We start from the raw sequence: 6,983 nt of genomic DNA, 5'->3' as shown, positions 1-6,983 counted from the left end.
TACATGTGCTTTGTGGACTTGGAGAAGGCGTTCGACGGCGTCCCTCTGGGAACCCTGTGGGGGGTACTCTGGGAGTATGGGGTACCAGGCCCTTTGATACAGGCTGTTAGGTCCCTGTATGACCGGTGTCAGCACCTGGTCCGCATTGCCGGCAGTTAGTCAGGCTTGTTCCCGGTGAGAGTTGGATTCCGCCAAGATTGCCCTTTGTCACGATTCTGTTCATAACTTTTATGGAAAGAGTTTCTAGGCACAGCCAAGGTGTTCAGGGGATCCGTTTTGGTGGCCTTAGGATTGCGTCTCTGCTTTTTGCAGATGATGCGGTCCTATTGGCTTCATCAGATCGTGATCTATAGCTTTCGATGGAGCAGTTCGCAGCCGACTGCGACACGGCCGGGATGAAGATCAGTTCCTCCAAATCCGAGGCCATGGTCTTGAGCCGGAAAAGGGTAGAGTGCCCTCTCCGGGTCAGGGAGGAGGTCCTGCCCCAAGTGGAGGAGTTCAAGTATCTTGGGTCTTGTTCATGAATGAGGGAAAAATGGAACGTGAGATCGATAGACGGATAGGTGCAGCATCTGCAGTGAAGCGGGTGCTGTACAGGTCTGTCGTGGTGAAGAGAGAGCGGAGTCAAAAGGTGAAGCTCTCAATTTACCGATCGATCTAAGTTTCTACCCTCATCTATGGTCATGAGCTATGGGTTGTGACCAAAAGAACAAGATCTCAGATACAAGTGGCCAAAATGAATTTTCTCCGCAGGGTGTCTGGGCTCTCCCTTAGAGATAGGATGAGAAGCTTGGTCATCCGGGAGGGACTCAGAGTAGAGCCACTGCTTCTCCACGTCGAGAGGAGCCAGTTGAGGTGACTTGGGCATCTGTTTAGGATGCCTCCTGGACGTCTGCCTGGTGAGGTGTTCCGGACACGTCCCACCGGCAGGAGACCCAGAGGAAGACCCAGGACACGCTGGAGGGACTATGTTTCTCGGCTGGCCTGGGAACGCCTCGGGATTCCCTCGGAGGAGCTGGACCAAGTGGCTGGGGAGAGGGAAGTCTGGGCCTCCCTACTTAGGCTGCTACCCCCGCGACCCGACCCCAGATAAGCGGAAGAAAATGGATGAATGGATGGATGGATGGATGGAGATCAAGTCCCCAAGAGAAAGAAAGAACAATGTCCATTTTTTTTAAAAAGACATATAAAAAGTTAAGAAGCGAATGTTGGTGTGATAGTTTCTGAAATTCAGATTATCTGCCATTTCACTTTTCAGGTGTAAGAACATTTTTTATTTATAAATTCAGACAAAATTAATTATGTGTTTGTGTTCACGACAGATGTGATCTATTTGTTTTATATTCTGATCACTTATTTGAAGAGGATGGCCTTGACTTTATAGATAATTAAAACTGCTGTGTCTCTTTTTTTCCAGCTGTCCTCCTTTGAGGTCGTGTCTGCAAATTGTTTTCTTGTTACTTGTGTTTATTAAATGTGTCTGAGTTAAAGGAACATCAGTGACAGCAGTACAGTCACACAACAGGTATCATGTTCTTCTCTGGTATACTGTAAATTAAACTAAAAAGTCCCTGGTGTGTGGTGTTTCCTCATATTTGTACTGGCTCTTGACTGGCAGCTACCAAATGACACCTTCAAAAAACTGTGGCAAAGTCAAAGAACAAATAAAAGCAAATTCAAGCTTCTCATGACATGTCAAACCCTGACCTTGACTTTCACCTACAAGTGAAAAGTAAAGATTAGAAAATAAACTTTTAAAGGTCTACATTTCACCCGCTGCTTTTCATGGTAGCTTTAAACTAAAATCCTCCCGTGTGGATAAATGTCAGAAACATAGACATTTTGATCAAGATCTCGTGGGATCTGTGTGCTCGGAGAGACTGTTATGGATCACTCTCAGCTACTACCACACCAAAATGTAGCTCATCATGTGTAAAAAGTTCTGCATTATATCTCTTCTTGTGTTTGTAGAGATTGATTAATTGTGGTATATCTGATGTTTGATTTTGGAGTTTTGTTAAAGTTTATCCAGTGGATCATGACATATTTTGCTTACACATACAATAAAGTACATTATCACCTGTCTGTCACATTTTAACTGAATAAAACACTACTTTGAGAAATGTGTTAGCCGGTTCAGAGTTCCAGATGCCTGAAAAATCTGAAGCGGATATTTGAGATCCTTTGGGGGGGGTTTTTCAGGAAGGTTATGAATGATAAATAGCTTACCTTTTGTAGATAGCTCTTTGCTTGACCTAATTTTAGAGAAATAAAGTTAAAGTCTAATCAAATTGGTGAGCTTCAAGTGAGACGAAGACCAAAGTGGGTTATTCAAACACTATTTTACCTTTCAGTTATTTACAAGTTAGTTGTTTGAAGCAAAAACGGACGCAGCAGCTAGCTGTAGCACTGCCTGTGCATCCTATAGGGTAACTCCAGCAAGGAAAACATCACGTTTGTAATGTGATGTGAATTTCACAGCTTTGTATAAACATTTTTAGTGCTTAGAAACACTTTCAAACTAGGGGATTGTATCCTTTAATTTTTTTTCTTTAATTGTGGTCTTTTGTTAAAAAAAAAAATCAAAATAAATATACATAAACAGTGTCCAATAGCATTTGCAGGAAATATGAACAAGGAGTAAAAAAGTGCATGTGTTGTCTCTTTTAAAAAAAGAAGAGAAAAACTTGAATGTAATGTAATTTTATGGTAAATATTCTAAAAAAAAAAAAAGAATTATTTTTAACAATAAGTATTCATCACTTGTTCAAAATGGCTTTAATTATGTTTTTAATTAACCGAATCACTGAAATGTATTATTTGGTGTTTGCTCAAAGAAACCTGTGAAGTCAGTATTCCGTAATGCTTTTCTTTTGTCTGCCTATGAATCCAAATATAGCCAAACATAGATGAGACAAAACAGAACTAAATCATAAAAAGTGTATATTTTTAAAACAAGGGTGTACTACTACCTTTAATTGCTTCCTATAGAAAATATGACACTGTGACAAAGAGCTGTGCGACCACAACATGACCACGAGCAGTTAGAACAATTAATGTTTTCAGGAATGAGTTTACGTCAAACACATTTGTTTTTTGTCCTGTGCTGTGGCTAACAGGTGTGCTGACCTGAATACTTTTGTTTAGTCACACCTGATTCAAATTAGAGGTAATTACCAGATTTGATCTCAGTAACTAACTCATGATGTCATTCATGTGTTAGACGTGAGCTGCGTGACAGTGATCTTAGGGTTGAAATCACTGCTTTGCTGATTCCTGATTAACAAAATCTTCTGTGTTCACTGTCCGCTTCTGCAAAACACAAAAACTGGGGATTCTCAAGGAAATCACAAGAGTCAGTCACAGACTCCTTCTTCGTCAGCTGCTGAAAGTGTACTTGTTTGCCACCACAATGGATTATTCAGAAACAGCTTTATTGACCAGATTAACAGGTTTATGATGAGTAACTTCAGCTGGGAGGGGATTTGGCTCCATTACAGCTTTCAGCAAATTTTAATAACATCCTCTCAGAACTGGAACGGAGTTTGAGGAGCCAGACAGCTTTTATTTTTTGGCACGACTGGAAGCCAACTTTCAGTGATGGTCAATTAAGTCAAACAAAACCCAGCAGACTGAACCGGGTGTGTTTTCAATGAGATTTGTGACTATTTTTATTAACCCAACTGGCAAAATGTTAATTACCTGTGAGAGCAGCTTTGTTAAAAATGAAGTAAATGTTTGAAGTGCATTTGGTGACATTTTTTGATGGTAATAAACTTTGTGTATCCTCACATTACTCTGGCCTGGAGCTTTAGCAGGAGAACAATAAAAGCCAAACATCAGGTTTTTTTTTAAATAAATCTTGATGCTTAATAAAAGTTATTAAATTGTTCTTTTCAAAAATAAACCAACGTTCTAGTACAATGTAAAACTGAAATTCAGAAAAGCAGAGTTTACAAGGAGGTGGGTGGTTATTTAGTTTCTTTTTCATTTCTTTGTCACCCACTGACGAACGAGAAGGCGAAGCGATAACATCTTTACCCGTGTCTGTGGGTGTTTGTCTGTACGATGTACATCTTCAACTGATAACTTTTGGAGTCAATCCTATTCAAGATGGCTGCCACAGTCAACTTTAACAAACACAAAAATGACTAGAACTCAAGTCAGTTTTACAGATACTGACCTATAATTGTGGGTGGTAGTAGCTGAGACTCACCCTGACAAACACTTCAAGCACTACATATTGTGCAGTATTTTTTTTAAAATCCTCGGCAATAACTTGGCATCAACAATGTCTGTCTGTTAGTAAAATTTCTCTTGAACTATTGGACAAATCTTAATGAAACTCTCAGAAGGTGATCATTGGCTGTACATCTAAAACTGATGCCACAATTAATCCTCATTAGCTGCACAAAAATACTTTTAACTTAATCGATTTTACAGGTATTGCGACAAGATCTGGTGATAGGTGGGAGTCATTACCAACACACACTGCGCTACACACTGCAAAACATCTTTGCTTAAAATTTTGGCATTAACTGTTGGAATCAACCGTGTTTGTTAGCAAAAAATCTCTTTAATCAGTTGAAATCAGAGTGAAACTCTCAAAAAGTAATCACTGTCTGTACGTCTACAACTCCTCAACATTTAGAGTTAACACGTCATGATGCTGCCACAAACAATTAACATCAGCCAACAAGACATGGCTTTAAGTTGATCCGTTTTAAACATACTGAGCTACTTCACAGTGAGTAAAGGAGGGAGGTGTGGTATCTGGAGTGGCAGAGAAGTATGATAGACTGGTACAGGACATGTATGAGGACAGTGGTGAGATGTGCAGTAGGAGTGACAGATAGCTTCAAGGTGGAGGTGGGAGTGCATCAAGGATCAGCTCTGAGCCCCTTCTTGTTTGCTCTGGTGATGGACCGACTAACAGATGAGGTCAGGCAGGAATCCCCACGGACTATGTTGTTTGCAGATGACATTGTGATCTGTGGTGAGAGCAGGGAACAGGTGAAAGAGAACTTGGAGTGGTGGAGGTATGCAATTCAAAGAAGAGGAATGAAAGTCAGCCGTAGTAAGACAGAGTACGTGTGTGAATGAGAGGGAGGAGGTGGAACAGTGAGACAACAAGGAGCAGAGGTCACAAAGGTGCAGGACTTCAAGTACTTGGGGTCTACTGTCCAGGAAAATGGGGAGTGTGATAAAGAGGTGACCAAGAGAGTCCAGGCAGGATGGAGAAAAGTTTCAGGAGTGATTTGTGACAAAAGGGTGTCAGTAAAGGTCAAAGGAAAAGTTTATAAGACAGTGGTGAGACCAGCTATGTTGTATGGTCTGGAGACAGTGGCATTGACAAAAAGACAGGAGAAAGAACTGGAAGTAGAAGAAATGAAAATGTTGAGGTTATCCTTAGGAGTGACAAGGATGGATAAGATTAGTCAAGTCAAGTCAAGTCAGATTTATTTATAGAGCACATTTAAAACAGAAACTGTTACCAAAGTGCTTAACAAAAATATCACATCATCAGATAAAAAGTAGCAAGATATATTTACAGCACATGGAATAAAAATATAAAAACAAAAACAATTAGAAACACTGAAATACTAAATCAGATCACGCTGTATCAGAAGTCAAGGAAATAATAACAAAAAGCATAAACTCAGTCAGAAACAATGAAATACTAAATCAGATTGGATGACCATTGTGTTAAATAGGAATAATAACAAAAGCATAAACAGAATCAGCATCAATGAAAAACCAGATCTAAAGCTGATCACCCTGTATTAAATGTCAATGAGTATAAATGTGTTTTTAGGAGAGATTTAAAAGCAGAGACTGAGGTGGCCTGTCGAATGTTGATGGGCAGATTGTTCCAAAGTTTAGGGCCCACGACTGAGAACGCTCGATCTCCTCTGAGCTTCAGCCGGGTTTTTGGTACGGCCAAAAGCAGCTGGTCTGATGATCTCAAAGCCCGAGAAGGAGTATAAGGATGAAGAAGGTCGGAGAGGTATGATGGTGCAAGGCCGTTAATGCACTTGAATGTCAGCAGGAGAATAGGGATGAGATCATCAGAGATACAGAACAGGTTGAACAACTGGGAGATACAAGTTAGAGAGACGAGACTGAGATGGTTTGGACATGTCCAGAGGAGGGACAGTGGGTATATTTGTAGAAGAATGTTAGAAATTCAGCTTCCAGGAAAAAGACAAAGAGGAAGGCCAAAGAGAAGATATATGGATGAAGTTAGAGAGGACATGGAGGTAGTTGGAGTGAGGACAGAAGATGCAGAGGATAGAGTGAGATGGACAAGGATGACTCGCTGTGGAGATCCCTGAAGAGGGAAAAGACAAAATAAGAAGAAGGAGAAGAAGGTATTTTGTGTTGTGAGCGCTACATGCAATGTTGCCAGGTTAAACAAAGTCAGATGAGAACATTGTTTAGATAAAGTGCTTGCTCAGGATGGGAAACTGTGACAAAGTGACAATTCAACACGTCTGCTGGCTTCCTTAGATAAAGAACTTTACTAATTGGCTTTTCTATGTATGTGAATGTTCCTGTAAAGTGCCCTGGGACAACTTTGTGGTGATATGGCGCTATATAAATAAACTAATTTGAACTGAATAAAATATAGTTCAATGAAATGGAAGCAGACATAAAACTATGTAGACCATAAAGCATAACAAAATACTGACTCTGAGCATGAATATTAGTAACTAAACATGTGCATGTCCGCTGGCATCCACTAGAGGGTGCTGTAGCACACAATACGCCCTCACTGTCCACCTCATCATCACTCCTTTATCACGATGTGTCAGCATTCTTCTAACTCGTTATTGACATCTATCTATCTATCTATCTATCTATCTATCTATCTATCTATCTATCTATCTATCTATCTATCTATCTATCTATCTATATGTTTGTTTGCTTGTTTGTTGTTGTTGTTTGTTTGTTTTGTTTTTTGGGGGTGGGGGGGGGGGGGG

Source organism: Nematolebias whitei, chromosome 8 (assembly GCF_014905685.2).
Source record: "Nematolebias whitei isolate Nwh7 chromosome 8, NemWhi1, whole genome shotgun sequence".
Taxonomy (NCBI): Eukaryota; Metazoa; Chordata; class Actinopteri; order Cyprinodontiformes; family Rivulidae; genus Nematolebias; species Nematolebias whitei.
Note: the sequence above shows the minus strand (reverse complement) of the source record.